This window comes from Microtus pennsylvanicus, chromosome 16 (assembly GCF_037038515.1).
Source record: "Microtus pennsylvanicus isolate mMicPen1 chromosome 16, mMicPen1.hap1, whole genome shotgun sequence".
In the NCBI taxonomy this organism is placed as follows: Eukaryota; Metazoa; Chordata; class Mammalia; order Rodentia; family Cricetidae; genus Microtus; species Microtus pennsylvanicus.
Window position 1 is genome coordinate 39,571,374 of NC_134594.1, and position 24,412 is coordinate 39,595,785.

At 36.1% G+C, this 24,412-nt stretch overlaps 1 pseudogene; it reads right to left on the bottom strand.

The window, feature by feature from the left end:
- Positions 1-12,909: 12,909 nt before the first annotated feature.
- Positions 12,910-13,406, bottom strand: LOC142836362 (eukaryotic initiation factor 4A-I pseudogene; annotated as a pseudogene).
- Between the last annotated feature and the right edge of the window lie 11,006 nt (positions 13,407-24,412).

Consider the following 24,412-nt stretch of genomic DNA (forward strand, 5'->3'; position numbering starts at 1 on the left):
ATCTTTACCTAACCCACATCAGACAGAAGGAAAAGAAAAGGTTGATGTACTGGTACAAGAGTATCATAAAAAAAAGTATAAATCAGCCTCTTTTTGATTGGATTTGATGCCCACTCCATGACATGGAACACATACTACTAAAGTAGCAAAGAATCTAAGACTAGATAGATCAAAGGTCCTGAAGAAAAGATGCTACTGTTACACTTCTAAAGGAACAAAGGAACAATAAAATGACTCCTAATAAAATATTTGTAAGCCCATAGATTGGAATTCCTTTATCAGAGAAGCATCTTGCATTAGATGGTAATCAACAGAGAACCACAGCTAGACAACCTGACGAAAATGAGCCCTAAATGAGATGTTTTTTATGAACTCCCCTCAAGTCTCAAGGATCTGGAAGAGGAGGCAGAACATTTAAAAGATAAAGATGTGACAGATGACTGTAGAATCTTCCAGACATAACAGCACTGATGCTCATATGAATTCACCGAGACTGTGACAACATGCACAAGACTTCCACTGATTCAATCTAGACAACATTCCAGCACAGAGAAGCGGAAGTCGACACAAGTCCTCATCTTTAACCAAGGACATATATGCAATTGATACCTGCTTGGAGAGGGAAAATGGTTTTCTTCAACTTAATGTCACTCGTTAGGTTTATCAACCACATCTGAGTATAAGTCCCATCCCAGGAGTAGTTGGCCAATGCAAGATGGACACCATTTTGTGGTGGTGGTATGTATTATATATTTTTATCTTTTTTATTCTTCCTTTTTTTTTTGCTTTTTCTTAAGAGTAAGGGAGGAGGAAGAGCACAAAGCTGTTTGGGTAGAAAGGTGGGAGAATCTAAAAGAGCTAGAGATGGAAAAAATTTTAAAATTGCATGAAAAAACCATTTAGTAAACTATACTAGCAAAGTTCAAAATGCATAAAAAAGGGCATGAAAGCATCAGGAGTATGAGGGATGTGGCAGAGGAATATGAGGGAAAGGACCTGAAATAGGTGGGATAAATAGAATCAAAATGATTTCATTATGCACGAGGACAATAAAACCATAAATTTATATAATTAATGGAATCTAATAAAAAAAGACAGGAAATCCAAACTTACAGATACATTTTGAAACATTCCTTAGACACTCTCAGAGCTACTAACTATGGCTCCCGGCTCCTTGTCGATTTAGTTGTGAAGGTTTCTGTACAAACTAGCTCCTGACAAAGAAATCCATCATTAATTATTAATGTGATTTTTACCAGATTACCCACCAACAAGCAGGTATACGGCCTTGTTAAACAGAGACCCTGGGATCAACCTAAGACCAACTTAGTCCGTATTTAGCAATCACATTAACTTATTCTATGATAAGTATATTTGCAATCAGCTTCTGCTAAGTCACTTCCAGGTTTCTGAATAACATTATCTTGTTCAAGTTTATATTATTGCTCTAATTAACCAACATTATAATAACCTGTTTTCTGAATTTCAGATAGAACAGTATGAATAGATCCATTGTAGCCACAAATTCAAAAAATAAATAGATAAAGAGAGAGAGAATAAATATGAGGAAAAGCTAAAGATCTACTACTTTGGTTCATTACATCAGGTAATGGAGTGAGAGAGGAGAAAAATATGACACAGGCGTTTCCAATGTCACCTTCTTAAGCTCAACAGTAATGCTAGCATCCTACATCCCTACTTAGAATGTATTTTGCCAAAAAAGAAAAAAGAAAAAAAGTTAAGAAAAGGCTTCAAACACCTTGAAGGTGAATTAATATCTGTATAGGAAATCAAGAATAATAAACACTGTTTAAATATGTTTTAATATTATATTGGTCACCAGGATGAAAGTGCTGGTAACAAGTGCGTTAGATTTCTGGCTGTACAGCAAAAAAAAAATACAAAGCAAATGTTTACAAATTTGAAAACATAATGTAAATATGCCAGATTGCTCCTCAATTTCAGGAGTTTTATTATGGTTATAAACAAGTATTGCAGTTATATATGCAAGAATATGACTATAATAAATAATGCAGACATAATATTTTTAGTCCATATTTTATCATCCTGACAGATTCTAAATAATTGGAAAATTTTGATTACAGTCAAGTAAATTATCAACATAGGGTAAAAAATTCCTAAAGTTTCTAGCACCTGAATCAAGCAACCTCTCTGTCTATAAACAGTAAGCATGCTAATTTTTTTCTGATATTATATCAGAATATCCTGGAATTTCCACAAAGCGAGTCTTCTGGGCCCTATATACGATGCCTCAAAACCTTGAAGTCAGCAGCTCATGAATCTTCATATTTAACAGATTCTAACACAAGTAATCTGACAAAAACCCCTAAGGGGCTCTGACTGCACTTAGGGAACTCTGGTCCCTGTCTAGACAGGATACTGCGGTTGCCACTTAGCTCACAGGGACAGTGTCACTGTAACAGTGTGATGTACACTGTCTTTGAAGATATCTCTCAGATGATAGCTAAATTATCAGGAAAACTTTCCTCAGATTCATTTAACATTGATTTTTGTTTATGACTTCATGGAACTAACTAGAGAAACTGACAGTTTCCTCAAATTTCACAGTGTAACGCATAATGTTTTGTATTTCATACCTACCAACCATCTCTTTGCACATTCCTTTCCAGACTCTGAAGTTGCTACTGTATGCTATGCAAGTTTTCTATTCTTGTATTTCCTACGTTGTTGCAAGATGGTCAATTTCAAGTGACTGGCTTTTCCAACTTTATGGTATATCTTCCATACCTGTTTGTAGAATAGAATTGGAGCTAAGACTGCCCCCCTGTTACAACAATCTACGCAATAACATTTTCCTGAGCTGGCTTTAAATTGATCTTTGACCAGTTGACAAATTGTATGATAATCACTGTCATAAAACTCTTTAGATAGCACAGACAACCATGGGGCAGCTTTTCCCCACGTGAGGCAAAAATGTGCTTGCGATTAGTATATGTGCTCATTCCAACAAAAAAAAGAGTCAGAAGAAAATACAAAATCACATGACAAATACTGCATCTACTCACCAGGTCTGCCAAGAGAAAATCAATTCAGTTCCTTATTCTATTCTTGTTGTTTTTCCTGGTCTTTAATAGCAGAGAAAAGCAATAAACACTGGTGTGTACTAAAATTGATGCCCCATGATGATGCCATTTACTGAGGAGCCCACTGATGGCCCCAGACAGCCAATGCATCTCAGATGGAGATTATTCCAGGAAACAGGGAAGCGTCAGCAGGATATTAATGTCCTGCCATTCGAAAACAGACTAAATAATTGATTGATATGACCTAATTTCTTTCAAAATATTTTGGAAAAAGAAATGCTTTTAAAAATGTAGAATCATTTTGGTAGGCTAAATTTCTTAATGGTAACGGAAAAAAAAATGAAAGCATACAACTAAAATTATGATAAATCTACTAATTAAAACTATCGAGTATTGTGCATAATATAAAACGTAAACTGACATTCTTTACATAGCTTCATTATTAAATCAGATAGACTTACTATTTTATCTTTGCTTATATATTATGATATTAACATTCATTTCTATGTTATAAAAATTATAAAAATACTTTCTTATATACAAAGGGTTTCTTAATTTTTTGATTTTTGAGATTATTATGTGTTTACATTTTTTCTCCCATTTGTTTCCTCTTTCCAAGCCCTGTCATACATCTTCTTAGACTTGTTCAAATTCATGACCTCCTTTTTCTTCAGTTGTTGCTATGTACATGCATGCATGTTCTATAAACCTGTTTATATATTTTAAATATATATGTGTGTATTCCTAAACATATATATATATAGCCTGCTCAGTCTGTATGTTGTTTATATTTATATGTTTTCAGATTTGACTATTGTGTCTTACGTATCGAACTGGTGTGCTCTTCCTTCAGGAAGTCTATTTCTCCCACTCTCAGGATTCCATATTTGTCTTTTTGTAGTTCTTTGTGGAGGGATGAGACCTCCTCAGCCTTTCTCCATCCACTTTATTATATCTATTGTTACTTTGCTCAGTTCATGTTTGCATAGCCATGTTGATGAGGTTTTATGGGTGTAGCTTCTGACATTGCTAGGAGACATAATCCCACAGCAAAATCCCTGATCACCAGGCTTTTAGAATCTTTCTGCCCCATCTTCCCCAATGATTCCTGAGCTTCATATGCAAGAGTTACGATTTGATGCCTCAGTTCCATCTGAGCTCTACAATGTTGCTGTTTGACTGGTCCTGTTTTTCCATAATGGTGTCTGTTATAAGAGAAATCTACTTGATTAAGAGTGAGGGCTGCACTGATCTCTGTAGAACTACAAATATTTATTTAGGGATTATGCTGGTTTACTAAAGAGGCGGGATTTGGTTTGTTTAGTTTTGAGACATCATCTCCTACCACCCAGTATGACCTCCAGTACCCTTTGAAGATAAGACAAGTTGTGAGTTCCCTATCTTCCTCTCAATTCCTGGACATTCATTCTTATGCACACCTGGCTTAAAATTAAAAAGGATTTTTTTCCAATTCTTAGTAATTTTCAGTGTTTCTTTTAAATTCCCAGCAATACATATGTATGCATAAGTGCATCTGCAACTGGGGTACAAGTTGATATGGGTATTTATAGCATGCTTTGGAGAAATTTACTTGGTCAGATCAGACAAAGGCAGGCACAAATGCATGTTTTCTAATTAAAGAGGTCATGTTTGATTATCAAACCCTAAATAATACTTTTTCTCATAGATAGATAGATAGATGATAGATAGAATACTGATGAGTCCATTTAGTCAGATACACACACACACACACACACACACACACACACATATATACATATATATTCATATACTTGAGAAGCAGTTGCAGGGACATAGGAGAGATTGGGAAGGGGAAAAGAAATAATTGGAGTGTTTAATTTTTTTTAAAATAGCCTAACAATTGCAAAAATAAATACACAAATTTCTACAAGTGGTTATGCTTTTTGCAAGACCAATAAACACTTTGTCAGAAGGTCATTATTATTTAATTTTTCACTCCTTTTACTGTTATTTTCCATATAAGGAGTCACTAATTAGTGATAAATTATGTATTATTTTTAAAGCAGTTAGCGTAATCTCACTGTGGAAATCAAGTCTTAGACCTCTGAAAGAACAATAAGTAATCTCAATGACTGAGACAACTCCCCAGCCCAATAGACACAATTTAAAATCTATACAATAATATATACCATAAATAAACATATAAATATATATTAACTGTATGTAGCATAATATAATGAAATTTATTTTAAAGACTCAAGGATTATTTAATATTTGAAGAACAATTAAGGAAACCCATGATATAAACAAACAAAAGTAAAGGATAAACAGTTCAATTAATAAATGCAGAAAAAAAGTCTATTGGAAAACTTCATCAGGCACACATGATATGTAAGAAATAGACAAAGAGGGCTGGAGAGATGGCTCAGAGGTTGTGAGCACTGACCACTTTTCCAGCCGACCCAGTTTCATTTCCTAGCACCCACATTACAACTGTCTGTAATTCTAGTTCCCAGGGATGCAACACTCTCACACACACACATGCCCCTGACACACAAACACACACACACACACATGTACACACACAGAAATTTCTTCAAAATGCCTTCCAAATATCCAACATTTCGTATCTGTGGGTGTGCCTCTTACTACCACTAATATTACCGTTGGTAATTTTGTCTCCAGGTTCTATATACTATTGGAAATTGGTTTACCTTTTGAACTTTTTCAAGTCTTTATTTTATCCATTTCATTGATTCTTTCAAAGATTTATTTTTTACATGTATTTTTTACTTTTTTGTATTTTCAGTTTCATTTTGTTCTTTTTTCTGAGTCCCTTTTTTTCTTGGATTTAAATTGATTGCTTGCTTCTCATTTCTTGGTGTTAGAGCGCTCATTATTGAATATAGGTGTCTCCTCTTTGTTTTATTCTTGGTTATATAGCAAGTGCATCATGTATAAGTAATTTCATTTTTATTCATTCCACTCTATGTTTTGATTTCCTTGATAATTCCTCCCAGTGCTTTGGATTATTTTAGAATTTTTTTTAACTCTCCATATGTTTTAAGATTTTCCTGTATTTTTCTGTCATTGAGTTTTAATTTTACTTCAAGAATACACTTTGTATGATTTCAATTATTTTAATTTTTTATTTTGTTGTAAGCCTCAAATTTATTCGATGCTAATGAATTTGAATGAAATTAAAACAATTGATGCTTTGATTCTGTTAGTTGGGGAGTTCTGTAGATGTTTTATTATAATATTTAGATGCTGCTGTTGATGTCTTCTATATCCTTTAAAATCATAAATTGTTGGGAGAGTAATATTGAAGTATCAAACTTTAGCTGTTTGCCATATCTATTTATCCTTTCAATGATTAACAAATTGTTTCCCATGCTCTCCAGTGCTACTGTGTGACTCACACTTCTAATGCTGTACTACATGGGTATCTGCAATATGGAGGCGTTTTTTTAAACTGAAGCTCCCAGGTTATACCTCTCTCTTTGACAAGGCATAGAATCTCATTGAATCTGTAATCCTTCCTCTCTTTAGTTGCCATAAAAGGTTATCTGAGCCATTGTGTCTGAGAGTAAAACATAAGGCTGTCCTGTTTTCAGAGGTTCTTGCTACAATCATGGAGGGAGAATGACATGTTCTCTCTCTCTCTTTCTTTATTATCCTTTTCCTTGTTTGTTTGTTTTTTTTTCTCATTTCTGTTTTGTTTGTTTGGTTGGTTTGTTTTGTTTGGCAAAAAGGGCTTGCTATGTATTTCAGGCTTTCCTGTCTTCCAATTCACCATCCTCCTGTTTCATCCAAGAGGAAGGATTACAATCTTGCACCACCAAGCCTGGTTTCCCACAGAGACTATTCATGTAACCTATGCCCTTCTGGTCTACTTACAAGTTTACACAGCTGTTCAAATGTAAAGTATCAAGTATCAATTCCCCCACTCAAAACACTACTCTGTGCCTTTTGTGTCCACATGCTTCGTCTTATCTTTTATGATAAACTATTAAGATTATTTTTCCCTAGTTCCATCAGATCCTTAGGCTAATTAACTGAACCTAAGAAGAGAGTTGTAGAACTCTTGAATTTGAACCAAGCCAGCACAACTAAATCAACCTGGGGCTAATGATGAGTATCTAAAGTGGAGGTGAAGCAATCATCTATCAGGATTTCATCTCTATACACCTAGTATCAAAATACAATTGGATGAAAGAACCCACAATGTTTTCTAATACTACAGAAAATAATTGTTTCATGCTAGCGACGAGAAAACTAAACATTTTAAGGTTAACAAAGTTTCCTGAGTTGATGGTTATTCCATAATAATACTTATTCTGCAATCCAGTACTTGGGGCTTCTTGATAGAATGACACTTTAGTTATTACATTATGCCTTCTTTATTGCTGTCAAATTGTGTTGTTTTAAGACTTCTTATTCTGTAATTCACATAGCTATTCCTGAGTTTTGTTCGATAAAATCTCCCATAAACTCTTTTCTTATTCTTGTACTTTTGACTTAACCTAAACTGCTGATTGTTTAATGACGTTGTGTATGGACTCATACCTTGTAATCCAATCCACAATATTGTTTGAATTACTGTGTTTGCATAATTAATGCACTATCTCATATTCAATAATTGTATACCTTTTAAAAGGGATTTGTTTTCAATTTTTTTGTGAGTTACTTGAAGTTTTCTTAGAGTTTCTTTTTAGGTTTTGGATAAAGTTTTTCTAGTTTCTTGACTTCTCTGACTATTACATTATAAATTATATTTAACACCACAGGATACGAGATTCATCTCACCAGTTCAAGTGACATAGAGATAGCTTACCTTCTTAATTGTTTTGCCTTCCCTTATTTACAGTATCATTTTTTTTTTTTTGCTTTTTTAAAGATTAGTTTTTTAGCTCGGCGGTGGTGGCGTACGCCTTTAATCCCAGCATTTGGGAGGCAGAGGCAGGCGGATCACTGTGAGTTGGAGGCCAGCCTAGTCTACAAGAGCTAGTTCTAGGACAGGCTCCAAAAGTTCTTTGAGAATTTCATAAAATGTGTATTGATCCTATTCACACCCAATTCCTTCCAGGTCCGCCCCATTCCCTACCGAAACGACTTTGTGTTTATGTGTTCTCCCTCTCCCTCTTCTAAAATTAACATTCAAATCTAGTTTGTGTTGTGCAGACACTCTTAGTTGTGTGACCTTCTACTCCTATGCTGTTGACTTATCAGTCAGGACATTTTTGAAGGACACTAATTCTTCCTTCTCAGCAACTATTAATTGTCAAAGTTCTCTTGGCTATGGCTACTATCTTATGCCTGTGTTCCTTCTCCATGATGACCTTTGGTTTGCCTTGCATTTGCAGAAGTCTTGTGCATGGTATCATAACTGGTTTGATTTCATGTGTATAGCTGCCCTGTTTTTTTTTCTAGATATTTAGTTTCCACTGTTTTTTTTAATTTGGCAATTTATTCTATCTTCTAATTTTCTCTTCAATATTTGATTACCTATCCACTGGAACTTTTATTCTGTTATATTGTCTTGATATTACAAACTTTCCATTTTCTGTTTTTATTTTTTTTTTTTTTGTGGATGGAATTTTTAATGTCTTTGGTAAAGAAGTTTTTTTTTTTACTGTTTTTTGTCTGTTATTTTCTTTCAAGGTTTATTAATGCTTCTGGGAACATTTTTTTTTATGGTAAGTTTGTCATGAAATTGTCTTTGTCAAAAAATTAACCTATCTCTACTCTTTCGGTGATGACCACCATTGATGAACTTTTTACCTTTAATTTCAAAATCTTTCTGATCTTTGGAGGTGGATTAGGTTTTCTTTGTGACTTAAATATTCTATGTCATATCTTACATTATATCACAATGTCACTATGATACAAGAAAAATTTCCGTTTCTTTTTTTTTTTGACACTGCTTGTTTCTTCAGAGAAGAATGGGAACTCTTCTTATCGCAACAAGGTAGAGGTAGGTGTTCAACGTGATCACGGTTCTCCATTCTAGCCTAGATTGACATTGAGTTCAAGGCCACTCTTCTCAACCTCCTAAGTGATGAGATCACAGGCTTGGGACACAAAAGATACCTCGTAATGTAATTCTTTAACTTAGTTAGGTGATTGTATATAGAAGACTTAATTAAAATCATTTCCCGCTAAATTAATCAAATCATTCAACAAACAGTGATAGAATTAACCAAGAATTCAATATTATTTGAAGAAAAAATAAGGATTTTTTTCTTTGTATGTTGTCATTAAAACACCAATTTAAAATAGTGATATAATCTGTTTGGACCACTCAAAAAAAAAAGTCCAGATTCTCTGGGATTGTAATTTGTGGGCTGATTTTCTTTGCTTTCTATTTAAAAATCACTTATGAGTGAGTACATGTGATAATTGTCTTTCTGGGTCTGTGTTACCTCACTCAAAATGATGTTTTCTAGACAAGAATGAGGACCCTAAGAGAGATATATATAGATCTAATTTACATTAGAAATAGAAAAAGACAAGATGTCCTGAGTAAATTGGGAGCATGGGGACCTGGGGAGAGAGTTGAAGGGGAGGGGAGAAGCAAGGCAGGGAAGGGAGCAGAGAAAAATGTAGAGCTCAACACAAATCATTTACAAAGACACAAAACACTTTTAAAGCATGCAGCATTGAAAATAAATATAAAGTCTACATAAAAATGATGTGTTAAATATATAGAGTCAATTCAATAAAAAGGGAAAGTGGCTTCTAAAAATATGTCAGTACACATCACTGTGTTTTTGCCTGTTGAAATTTTTATTGCCAATAAGTAAACTATTACCAATACATAGAGTACTGGAGAAAAAAGGATCCAAAACTTAACTCACTTAAAAGGACAAATTCCATAGATAACTTTCACGTGATAGGAAAGATCCCTCAATTTCAGTAAGACATGATCCATGTGTATCATTTAATTTAACTTCGTTACTCGTATGCATTTTGACCTTAGATAACCTAAGTTTTCTCTGTGTCCTCAGTTGTAAAATGATTTAATTTGAATAACTTTATCTCAACCATCCACATCAGTTTTAAAGTTTTATGATTTTATGATCTAGGTTCTACTCATTATAACTTAGCTATGTGTTAAATTCCAAGGGTCGAAATCTACACAAGTGGAACCTGTTCCACTGCTCTATCAAGGTCATGCCTTGCCATCTTCACCAGCTGCACTGTCTTCACATCACTAGCTAGCAACACCTTCGCTTTACAGCTCTCCAAAGACGAAGCACTCACCATTCACATGGACAGTTGCGTTTTGACCTGACCTGAAACAGCTTTCCTCCCATAAAACCAAACTCATAATTCTTTTTACCATCCTCATCTTCCCAGCATCCCTTTGCCCACCATTCCTGACCATACACTTCCTTTTTCAAATTGTTTTACCGATTAGAACACTAAAATTCCAAATCAACCATCTCTGTACCATCAAATTTTTTCAGTACATTATGTTGCAATTCGATTCCTCAACTTGCCATTCTCTTACAAATTTCTGTTGTTATTATGCTGTTTTCTGATGTTATTCTTCTCATAAAACAGACTTCTCAAAAATAGAAACTCAATGTCTAAAGAATTAGTGAAACTAAAATGAACATATTAATATTTACATGGACAAATACCAAAGATTATAGCCAATAATATAATACTAACCATTGGGAAAGGATTAAGATATATTGCTATTCTCTAGAAACTGAATTAAAAGAGCAGTTACTATATATAATTTGAGTCTGTTAAGGATATCTACTATATATTACTCTGTCTTCTCTTGGGGTCTTTTCCTTCTCTTTGTTAGCCTTGTACAACATCGATGTTATGTCTTCTGTTTTACTTTATTATATTTTATTCTGTTATGTTTGGTTATTATCTCTTAGAATCCTGGTTTTTTCTAATGAGAGACAGATAGGCATTGGACCTGGATGGGAGGAGGAGTGGTGGAAAACTGAGGGGAGTGGAGGGAAGGAAACCATAATCAGGATATATTGTCTGAGAAAATAATCTATGTTCAATAACAAGGAAATAAATTCTGCATAAAATACAAATGCCATTATCTCTGCCATTAAAGCCACTTCCAGCCAAAAGGTTCTTCTAAGAGTATAACGTCCACTGAGCTACTTAAATGTAGGGCCTCAGAATTTTATCCCTTCTACTTTTTATTGGTTTTAGTCTTTCAGAGATTTCTCATTTAAAGGAGACTTAAAACAGTTTCCTCTTTGTCACTATGAAATTCTTGGACTATATCTCTCCAAATTATCTACTTCAGCTGTTTACTACTTCCCATTCAAATAGCCTCCAGGCCTTTCAAATGCAATGTACCCGAATTTAACTTCTAACTTAGCTCCTTCTCCCATGATTCCTTTCTATTGTAATTCTCATAATACTATTTATTGCTTTTCCTATTATTTAATACAAAATATTTTCTCCAATGACTCAATTTAATATCGAACATCTCCCTGTATTTCTACTTCGGCTCAATAAAGAGCAAAGCAACCATACAAGAAAGGCAAATAAGCAGACAAAAACATAGGAGGAAGTAGCTTTGGAATAATGAGAAATGAGATTGAATAAAATAAATTTAACTAAATCATTTAATTAGATAAATTAAATCAAATATAGTACACTATATACTGGTTTTGAGATACAGGCTTCAGGACACACATGTGGCAGACTCAGAAATAAAGAAAATCACTATTAATTTACTCTGTTGTCCAGTGGTGATATGATTGAGTGAGGAAGTAAGAAAACATGGAACCTAAGAGTACACATCCTCTACTGTTGGGGTGCACATGAACAGACCTGAGGGGCATGAGAGCACAAGGATTGACCCCACCTCCTCCTCAACTGCCATAGGATGACATGGGTGAGGAAAAAATGCCCTTCGTCCCCCTGCACCTTGCTACCTGTGGCAGATGACAGAACTGGCCCCTAGGGCCATGAGAATGGATGAGCTGACCCTACCCCTCTCTAGTTGCAGCATGTGGGAGATCAGGCATTACACCTCCCCTGGGCAGCTGATGTCCATGGGAGGTCTACCCTTTTCTGAATAATAACAGAGGAGTGGATGGTTGGGGCGGGAGGGGGGATGTTCAGGAGTAACTAGGAAGAGAGGTGGAAGGGGAAATTGTACACGACATAAAATTTAAAAAAAAAAAAGAATTTTCCTAAATATGAGTTTAGAGAGTTGGTTTCAGAAGCAGAATATTTCTTGGGTGATTGTATCACAGGCCTTTAATCACAACACAAAGGAGGCAAATCTGTGAGTTCAAGACAAGCCTGGTTTACAGAGAGATTTCTATGACAGCCAATGCTACACAAAGAAATTATGTCTCAAAAAACAAAACAAACAAGCAAAAGAAGCAGAATATCTTAAATAATATGTTACTCAGAATATTTTAAGGATACTGTAGAAATTATACTTGATTTGTTTTTTCCAGGAGCAGAATGAGGACAAAGGAATCAAGAGACCTGACACAAAATTTAAGTAACACTTCACTGTTAGACTCATGCAAATTTATTATCTAAGTTTATAGAACAAATTTTCTTCAGATTATGCCTATATAACATGCTTGATTCACTTACATCTATATGTACTGCATGCAACATTTATTACTTTGATTTTTAAATGTTCCCAAAACTAACTGATATGACATTGGAAAACTTTTGCTAAAGTGGTAATATATATATATATATATATATATATATATATATATATATATATATATATAAAAGTAGTACAGTTTTATCAAATAACATACAGTAAAATCCAATAATAGTTGTCCAATTCGTGACTATGCTGAATACCCATTTGAAGTTTTTATTTTACTTGTAGTAAATATTTTATTTTATTATTTTTTTTTTTGCCTCAAAAAGTGACATTTATTCAAAGAGAGAAAAAAAAACAAAAAACAAAAAAACAAAAAACAAGATGTCCATCCCTTGGCTCCCTTCCCTCCCCCCTCCAGCTGTTCCTCAGCCCCCCAGGACTGAACCCTGGCTATGGCCAGGTAGCAGGACAGCCCCTCAAATGAGGTCAGCAACATTGAGGGGCATCTCTTCAATGGAAGTGTTGTAGAATGTCTCAATGTCTCGAAGAGTCCTCTTGTCCTCTTCCGTCACCATGTTAATGGCCACACCTTTACGGCCAAAGCGACCTCCACGGCCAATTCTGTGGATGTAGTTTTCCCTGTTTGTGGGAAGGTCGTAATTGATGACTAGGAAGACCTGCTGCACATCAATGCCTCTGGCCAACAGGTCAGTGGTAATTAATACTCTGCTAGAACCAGACCGGAACTCCCTCATGATCACATCTCGTTCCTTTTGGTCCATATCGCCATGCATTTATTTATTCATTTTTGGTTTTTTAAGATAGGGTTTCTCTGTGTAGCTTCGGAGCCTTCCTGGCACTAGCTCTTGTAGACCAGACTGGCCTCGAACTCATAGAGATCCTCCTGCCTCTGCTTCCTGAGTGCTAGGATTAAAAGTGTGTGCAACCACCACCTGGTAGTAAAGATTTTATTAGTGCTTTTTTTTTATTTCATGCAACGCATTTTGACCATTTAATTCCCAGCTTCTCTTAACTCCTCCCAGGTCCACCCCAACATCCTGACCAACCAAACCTAATGCTCTCTCCCTTATTTTTAATTTACCCCTAAACTCCTATTTTACTTCTGCTGGAATTCTGGGTATGCATACATCACTGGAGTTTGGTTGAACTAGCAGCAATAAAATCCTTAATGAAAATTTTTTACTCTTCCCCAGAAATCATCAACAATCTATAGGTACTAAATTAGGGGCCAAGCTCATGCACCTCCTTGTAGTCTACACTGGAAAGTAGACTTGGTTGATCGTGGCATGTTTATCGAGGTATCCTCATGTTTTTATGAATGCCTTTATGAATGCAACAAATGTCTCATTTGTGGCTGAGCACTCTCCCAGTCACTTTGCTCACCTCACAAATTCTTTCTGATGAAGTCTGAGAATGTCACTAATCTAGGGATGAATAGGAAGTTATGGAGGCAGTTGGAAACCATGTCCAAAACCAGAGTAATAGACTACTCCTGAAGCAGGTGAACTCTGAAAGCATGAGTTCTTTGTCAAATCTGCAGTAATAGACCTATGATGGGTATGCCTTAAATCCAGCTAGAAAATATCCCACTCCCCCATAGCATCCATGCCACTATTGCTGGGATGGTCGCTGTTAGAGTTCATAGGGTTAACAACTGAGTCAACGAGTTGATGAGTGCCCTGGCCTCTTTCATAGCACCTTCCAGAAGTATGATAGCTAGACAATGGCAAGAGACCTTTGTGGTCAGTGACAACTTCTTGATGTTCGGTGATCAATGTGTATGGTGTCTTCCGAGAAAGGTAATTATCATGAAGTTCTGATGGGCAACTAAGAAGAAAGTCAAAGGTCTTTATTTATGGGGGTGGTAAGGAGTTGTCTCCAAACCTGAATCTTCAAAAGCGGTCAGTGTTCTTAACCATTTAACCATGCTCCAACCCATCTATTGTTTTCTTAATCTTTATTCATTCTCATTCATATAAGATGAAATCTCAAAAGAGTCTTCTTATTTTCTTTGTTATTTATCTTATGGTAGAGAATATTAAGCAGTTTTATAGGCAGAAATTTCTGGGTCTACCTGAGGCTCCCAAATAAGCAACAGAGACTTAATATTAATTGTAACTGCTCAGCCAAAAGCTTAGCTTATTATTAACTAGCTCTTATAACTTAAATTAACCCATACTTTTATCTGTGTTCTACCATGTGGCTTGGTCCTTATCTCAGTATGGCATGCACATTTTCTGTTCCCTCTGCATCTTGCTCAAGACTCCTCAGACTCTGTCCTTCTTCTCAGCACGTTCTAGTTTGGCTCTCCAGATCAATCACTTCCTGCCCAGCTATAGGCCATTGAGCTATTTATTAACCAATAAATGTAATACATAGTTACAGTGCCCAAATATTATTTCCCAGAACGTTTTGATGTGATAAGCAAAATAAGAATGCTCTGAACTGAGCATATTTTAATCCACACTGTGTAAATACACAGCTCCATAAAGAAGAATAAGTATTTGAGACTTATAAAGCTTTGATTTAGGGAAGTATGAAAGTTTTTTTAAAAGGCCCTGAAGTTGGGAGAGATAGGAGATATGCTAGGGAGGGGTAGAGAAAGCTGGAGGGAGGGAGTGCTACTGGGATATAATTAAGACTTAGAGAGTGATTGAGAAAATCTTTGAGGTTCCACATGTTTGAGCACATACAAAAATATGTACTCTCACATACATAACCCTACACACAGGCAAATATTTGTACACATAAGTATCCACACACACAGAAGTGTTCAGAAAAACTGAAAATATATTTAAATATAGTTTAATATTAGAAAAATTCTACTTATTTAAGTATTTGTTTTTAATTTTTTAGTTGAAAGTAGATCTTTTTCTCATTCAATATCCCGATTACAGTCTCCCTCCCTCTATTCTTCCTAGTTCATCTCCACCTGTCCTGCATCTGAAACTCTCTTCCTGTCTCTCATCAGAAAAGAGCAGGCCTGTAAGAAATAGCAACCAAACATCATAAAATAAAATATAATAAGCTGAAATAGAAACTATTATATTGAAATATGACAAAACAGAACAACAGAAGGAAAAGAGCCCAAGAATCAGAGCCAACCTGGTTCACACACCCAGAAATCCCAAATCCAGAGGCCCTGGGGCAGGCTACCTCAGTCTGTGAGTTTACGTCAGGTTGGCTTAGAGGATCTTTGTTTACTTGGTGTTTTCCATCATTTTTAGCTTTTTTATTTTTTTAAATTTTTCTCTCATGCATTAAATCTCCTGATCTAAGTTTTCCCCACCTCCACTGCCCCCCCATCCACTTCTCCTCAGTTTGTCTTAGGAAAAGAGCAGACCTCCCAGGGACATCAAACTCTGCATAACAACCACCAGGCCCTTTCACCCTTTCATTGTTTCTTACTCCTCTTCTGGGAATGGGGGTGGGGAATTCCTGGGCTCAGAGCAGAGGAGGGATTTGATGGGGGCACCCCATTTAGGGCTGAATGTTTCAAGTTCTCTCATTTTATGCATATGGTCTAGCTGTGCTTCGCTGTATTAAATTTTCATTAATAAAATAGTTATTTAAATGTTTCTTTGTATGGGTTTCTTTGAACCCTTTCAATAATAGTTTTAAGTATATATGTTTACCAAATAGCAACCATTTTCCAAATATATGCTTCCTAAAAGTCAATGACAAGTAAAATAATTTCAGAGTACTTCAAAACTTACTATTTAGAAAAAGAGAATAATTAAATCCTTTTACCCACACTATATCCGTATTCACAAAATTAATTGTATGAGCTATAGTAGATTCTAGGCTATAATAAAGTATTATCTATGCAAAACCAAGATTACCCACTCATTCTCTAACAAGATAATCAATGGTGTCTGAAAACGCAGTGAGTTATGTTAAACCAACGACTTATATTTCACTCTTTTCTTTTACAAGCTATTTTCTTCTTTTTTATTAAAACTTTTAGTTGAAATATTATTTCACTCATCTTTCCCTGTCTTCCCTCCAACTCCTTCACGATCTCCTCTTTATTCCCTCTAAAATCGATGCCTGCTTTTATTATTATTATGACATACATAAAATATTCTTAAGTATGTAAATACACCATGGGCATTCTGTTTAGTGTTACTGAGTGTGTATGATCTGAGGCCTGACTACTTTGCTTGGGGTAACCAATTAGGGGGCTGATCCATGAAAGATGCTGATTTCCCATCTCTCAAGGGTTATTAGTTGGCTGTAGTTCTTTGTCTAAAGACTGATCCTATGAGATTTTTCCTCCTGTGTTAGCATTCCTGTTGGTATCATTTTTCAGGTATTATTTAGACACAATGTCTAGCATGACATGATATCTCTAAACACACAGTCGTGGCACTCATATCTTGGTGGTAAAAATAGCGGATATAAGTCTCAGACATTAGGAGGGGAGTCATGTATGGCGCTAGAGACCAGCGAAAGTGATGGACCTCTAACCAAGCCAAACTTCACTGATGGGGCCTGGAAACTGATTCTAGGATCTTTCAGAGATCTGTGCTTACAGAAAAGGCCTGAGTTTGGTTAACATATTTTTTGGCTATTGAGTGGACATGGAGAAATACCTGCCTAACTCTTTAACCTCTATGGTCCACTCCAGCTGTAAGTCTCAAGTATATGTTAGGACCAATTTTAGTCAAGAAAATGTCTGCACCCTCTATTTTCCAACCTCAGTAAACACATTTAGAAGACAGTACTCTAAGGAATTTTGAATGGCCCAAGTACCAGGCATAACCCACCCTAAAGTGGGTCAGGATCAGGTTTCAGCCTATATTGCTGCTGGCTTTGGTGTGTATCATGGTGCTCCACAAAGAAAATGCAGGGCCTTGTATTCACAAGATCTAGATATGACCCAATAAAGAACTGGTCCATTATTGCCAAGGCTACAGATTGCTCTTCACAAACTGGTGGTAAATTCCTATTACTGTAGACAACACTTACATATTTCATCATGCATAATATCTAGCTGGTGCCTGCCTAGAGCCTTCAAGGTACTCTGCATGCTACTGAAAGAGAAAACGAATGAACCTACAAATCCTGTGATGTGCAATGATAATCTACTTACAAGTCATGATGGAAAAAGTACAACACTAATGTGGTAGGAGTGACCAATCATTCTCTGATTGGATTTAAGGCTCACTCCTGGAGGTGGAACCCATGGCTTATACTGCTTGGATGCTTGAATTTGTGGGACTGAATAGGCCATGGACCTGTGGGAAACCATATACTACTTTTCTGCAAAATGAATGTGACAAAAAAATGTCATTATGTGTAACCTAATGTTATTCTGCTATGATAGATGGATAGATAGATAGATAGATAGATAGATAGATAGATAGATAGATAGATAGATAGATAGATAGATAGATAGAGTTCACTCAGCTCTCATCAGAGAAACTTGCTCTTGCAGGAGATGGAATTAAAACAGAGAACCACAACTGGAAATTTGCTGAGAATGAGAGACCTTGAAACATTCCGTTCGAACTAGGATGTCTTCATCAAACCCCTTCCTTCAGGGCTCAGGGAATTTTCTGGAAGAGGAGGAAGAATGATATTAAACACCCATGGGAATGGACGACACTACCAAGGAAACAGTGTCTTTCAGATGCAATAGCATTGATGCCCATATGAACTCACAGAGACTACGGCAGCATCCATAGGGCCTGCACAAGTCCAAGCCAGATGGAGTTCCAGTACTGAAAGACGCAAGTAGACATGATCTACTATCCCTAACCAAGAAGCTATCTTCAATTGACATCTGCCTTCAAGGGAAAATTTATTTTTTCTCTAATGGAGTCTCACTGGGTATAATAAGCACACTTAAGGGAACGCCACAAACTCAGCTGTAGATACCACCACAAAACAAAGTCAGTGTTATTTCTGTAGACTTTTTGTGTCATCTGGATTTTTCAGACATTTTATTTTTTGTCCTACTGATCTTTTGCTTGCATACTCTGGTTTCCTACTTAGTTTTGATATGAGCTTTCTGGTTGTTTGTTTCAGTTTTGGTGTGTGTTTCTTGAGTTTTTTTTTTATTGTTTTGTGTTCTGGTTCATTTGAGGATTTTTGTTTGCTTGTTTTCAAAATAAAGAGAGAAAAGAAAGGGCATGGAGTTGGGTAGGTGGGGAGAATATAAAAGGCATTGGTCTAGAGGAAACTGATTAAAATATATTGCATAAATATAATAGAATATATGTAGGTGATTCTGGGTCTACTTTCAAAAAGAATATTTTTACCTCAGACAATACAGTGCAGTGAGATTCCTTTCTCGCTCAAACAGAATAGTACTTGTTTTTATTTGCCCTGAAACTTAATGCAAGTCTGATGTGACCTAACTTTGGTTGTTTCCTAGTCATTCCTGTCTCTAGTATGCCTGCGGACAGGACTTCTGATACCGGGGGAACACACACAGTGCAAGTCTTCTGGGCTGGTAATAATAGTTTGTACTACCAGTAGCTTTTTACAGAAGTCATAGTCTTGAGGCCCATGTCACAGTAAGAAACTCATAGAAATGTGGTTTTTGGTCTTAACCCAACCTTGTGCTGATTTAGGTGAAATTATAAGGAAACTTCTTTGAGTTCTGGAGATTTTGTATGTGAGAAAGGATGCTCTATTAAAAAGAAATGGCCAAAGGTAGGCACAACCCTGAAATGTCTTAAAATGGGACAGTACCTATAGATGAGTTGTCATATTCTACTTGGCCTAGATAAAGGACATAAGTGTTTCTCTGGCTCTACCCTCACCATCAGAGACAGCTCCATTCAGGAGCTGTTGATGTCCTTGCTCCTTTTCCCATGATTCTGGCCTCTTCACAGTGCAAGGGAATCTTCTGCAACTGTTCTTCATCTTCACCATTACCTTTGGGGAACCTTCTTCAGGGACTCTCCCCCTCAACTTCTCCGCATGATGCTTTCAATCCTAAGGTGACTTCTCCGAAAACTAAGGGTGAACTTTTAGCAATGGCCTTTCAGATTCTCTCTTAATGTTAAGCCTCAGCTGCTCTCCATGGCCTCTTCAAAACCAAAACCACCCAGAAAACTTTTACCTATTATCAAGTTCAGCTGCTAACACAATGACCTGCCTGGACCATAGCGTCTTTATGTTGACCCTGAAGAGACACTTCCCAGAAGACTCTACCTCAGAGGTAGTGATTTCTTCGTAAACACGGACAGTTCTTAAGTCCAAACTGACAAGATGGAGGGATTACTAATCCAAAATATCAAATCATATCAATAGAGATTTTAAGAGATTCTCAAACTTGTTTCTGAACTTTTCAACTCAGGCCTTCACCATTTGTATTTCTTTCTACTTTCCTGTTATCTATGCTCCCACAAAACAGTCCACTGAGCTCTGTTGACTCAATGACTTCCCCACCTCAAATTCAAATGTTACCAAAATCCTACCAAAAACACATAGTCACATCTGTCACAGCAATAACCAATTAAACTGGCACAAATACATATTGTGCTAAAACACCAAAAGCAGCTTGCCAACAAAAGGGATTCTTTCATCTACCAACTCTCAGGTTACATACACTGCAACAGGTGGAAATTCAGGGTGCCTCAAGAGAGAGTGAGTCTAGAGGCAAGAACAAAAGCACAATCCACAGAGGTACACTCCTTACTGAGTTGCTCCCTTTGGCTTACTCTCTCTGCTTCTTATTCCTACGACAACACTTGCCCTTGGGTGACACTACCCCATTAGTGAACTGAGCCTCCTGTATTAATCACTAACCAAAAGAATAACCTACAGACTTGTCTATAGGCCCGTCTTATATGGAGGCATTTTTTCAGTTGCGGTTTATAAAACAGAGTCAAGCAATGGCCTGGGAAAAGTGATAAAATTTATTATATTCATTAAAGACCCTAGGCTGTGCCTGTAAGGTCTCCTACATACAGACCTCTTACACCCAAGAAAGCCAAAAGCAACACAAAGATAAACAAATAATTCGTGATGTGTGTATCCTCTTACAGTTGTTAGGCAGGGCTTATTACAGCATGGAATTTTCCTTAAAAGTATTCTGTTTGGATTTCCTTAAGTCTCCCTCCTCAATGTGTAACCTTAAAGGAAATAATGTTTGATGAGTTTCACAAGTCCCACCCTTCATGTGACCCTTACCAAAAAAAAAATGATTTTATCATCATACGGTGTCATAATCTTTATTATAGTAAGTAAAACCACAATGGAGGTAAATTATCTTCACAAAATGTATTAAAATTTTTAATCCTTTGCATTACTCCAATGTTTATGCCCTCTAAAGTTTCTAGACAAAGGTAACAAAAAAAATGGGGGATGGACAGGAACAGACACCGATGTAACAGTTTTCCTTTTGGAAAAATTAAGCTCTGCTAAAGGTGGAACATACAATTTTTTTGTTAACTATCAACCTTTGTTTTTTTACCTTATATTCTAGACTTTCTTCTCAATTCTGAGTCCTTGTTTAAACATAATTCACTGAGCATTGTTGAATCAAATGATATAAAATCCTATCCCACAGGCTTTCCAAAAGTACGCCATGCAACGCCACTTTTATGTGCATAAAAATGAACCATCCTGTCATAGTTAGTGTTTCTATTGCTGTGATAAAATTCCATTGCTCAAAACAACTTAGGCAGGAAAGAGTTCATTTCATCTTATACTCCAAGAGAAAGTCATGGTAAGAATTCAAGCAGGGCAGGAACCTGGAGGCAGGACCTGTAGGAGAGGTTATGGAAGAAGCAACTCATTAGGTCTCTCCTCATGGTTTACTCAGTCTATTTTATGATGTCATCTCCTACCCCCTGTCCAAGGGTGGCACCACCCATTGTGGGATGGGCATACCCACACCAACTGTCAATCAAGAAAATGTGCCACAAACTTCCCTAGATGTCAGTCTGTTGGTAGCACTTCTCCGCTCAGATTCTCTCTTCCAAATGGTATGGTTTCAATCAAGGACTCATAACTGGTGTTTGACTTTTGTATATAATAGCCTCTTACCAGGGCTGTACAGCAGCTAAATTACAATTTGCTTTGATACACTACTGGTATCAGTTACTTTAAATGGCTCAAGATTATTTTCTATTCTCAAATAAGTTTTTTGTATATTACTGGAAGAATATAACTTTGATACTCTAATTTATCTTTTGATAAGTAGTGTCACAGATTATTGCAAATGTCTTTTGTCTAGAATATTTTGCAAGACAGGATATACTTTCAATTACCTATATTTTGATCATTGGGTTTCTTCTTTTTACTCTGAGAAATTATTTTTTTTTGAAATCTTACCTTTCTCCATTGCAAAAGCATGTTATGATAACTGCTGAGAATATGTTAAAGGAGGTGAGCATGATTTGGTTATTACTGTTCAATTATACCCATTAGAAATCCAAAAAAAATGTATATCAATTTCTCCTCATTTGCTCCTTTGCATGGACACTTTATTCTGGCATAGAGTACTATCCATGTTTAAACAATAATTTATTTTTCATTTTTCAAAATCAATGGAATAATTATTGTCTAACAAGCTTTATTAACTGAGTTTCACAAAATTCATTTTTTACACTTTATACTACCGGAGGTCACACGTGTTAACATCTTCCCCTTTTTCTCCTTCTTGTATCATTGCTCTTATCTGCTAATACAATTTGTCTTAGATGAACAAAAATGCTACTGGCTCACACTCTGCAAAAGTTCCTTACTAAATCACAGAGGCTAATATGAAAAGAATATTTCTTATTCATCTCAGAATTTCTCTTCTTTCATCCTCAGTGGAGCGAGGGCCATTCATTCTAATTTCAGTGCTCATATCTTACCAAACTAAACTACACATTCCACATTCACCCGCCTTAGTGGAGAGTTCAACAATTACCCTGCTCACTGTTCTGTCTGGATTTACAAGTAGTTCAAGAGTACAAAATTTCCCCTGAAAAGACTCATGATGTGTCAAAGAGCCTTTTCTATATTGGGTCTATATCGAGAGGTTATGGACTCTTTAGTATATGTGGAAAATAATTCAGATGCCAGTTCTAAGCTTCCTCTGCTGCTGCATGTATGTAGAGATCCTGGTACCTTTCACTTGAACAGTCTTGAAGTGATGTTCCACTAGTCAAATAGTCTACTCTTTCGAGTTCCGTCACCGTAAGTGACAGGCATGTAGCAATTTTCTCAAAATGTCTGCTTTTTTCTACTAAACTTCATGCCATTTTGAGTGATTTGGATACTGAGCTCCTAGATATAAATTATTCCTTGAACTAAGCTTCTGTGGTCTAGAGGCAAAGTCTCATGTATGTATTTTTTAATTATTTTTTTCATTTGGCACATTGCTTGTTGTTGTGCTTGTCCAGCTCACATACAGGCAGCCATGCTGGTAAGACTATCTGATACATCTTCTGAATGCATATAGTAGATTCAAATGGCCACTTTCATGGGTGTACTTAGCAGTTAAGATTGGTTCCAGACTTAAGTGATTTCTGTTCTTTAGCAACCCCTCCTTTGGTGAATATTTTTCTACTCTCAGCCCAAGAAATTTGTATGTAGACTTGGGACAATGATTAATATTACTTAAAATAAGAAAGGGATGCTCTGTAAGCCAGAACATTAGTGTCTTCATTTACAGTGAGAACTGAGTCATAGAGGTGAAAAAGTACACCAACTTCACAAGGACATTTTAATAACAAATACAAAAGTTCCAAAGAGACTATAGCTTGCTGAAAATAGAAAGGAAGCATGGGTAAATTCGGGTCATTTTATTCGGCAACATTTTATTATTTGCAATAGGGTGCTGGAGCATGTTGTCTCCAGAAGAGATTTAAACCTCTTGACAATACCTATGAGATGTTCCTGCTCCCAAGCTATTTAGCCAGTCCTGGATTTTAAGTAGGGATCCTTAAACTAGTCACAGTACATCTGATTAGGTTTTAAAGCTCATATATTCATTGATTAACTCATTCAGAAATATTTGTTAAGTAGAGATAATGTGCTAAGCACTGGCAAATCAATTAAGACATCACCATAAAGGTATTACTAGAAGAGATTTCAAAAACAGAACCACTCACAACCTAGTGGCACAGTTGTCCTTCAGGCTGAGGATGTATTACAATTGTCTTCATTACTCTAAAGAGATGTTAAGTGGTATTATGTGATTGCCGTACAAAATACCAGATTTCCATGCAAAGTCAGGTAAGACATTCCTGTGGAAGTGGCTTTTAAACTGAAACATAAAGAATAAATAGCTGAACACTAAAAAGGGCTGATGGAAGAGGCTTTGGCAATATGGAGCATGATCTGTAAGATATCATTTAATGTCTTTTAAATGATGGGGAGAAAGAAAACTACATTGGTTAGCACCCATAGCCCAGCTCTACAAACACTAAGTCGGAAGTTTCACTTGAAACCAGTGAAATATTTCATTGACTCGAATGAACCGAAAAATATCGTGTAAGTAAATAGCCTGAAACTTAGTGAGTGGCTGCAAAGGTAATCTATGAAAGGAGGGATGGAGGTAGGCATCATGATGGGTTTTGTTTTTATGTTGATGTTGCAAATTTTAGAACTGCTAAGAAGATGAAATGAATGGCTATTTGAATTTTGATGCACAGATATAACATGTATTCACTCATAGGTGGATTTCAGACATAAAACAAAGAAAACCAGCCTATAGACTACAACCCCAGAGAAACTAGGCAACAAAGAAGACCCTAAGAGAGACATACAAGGATCTATATAGGTTAAAAAGACAAGATCTCTCGAATAAATTGGAAACCTT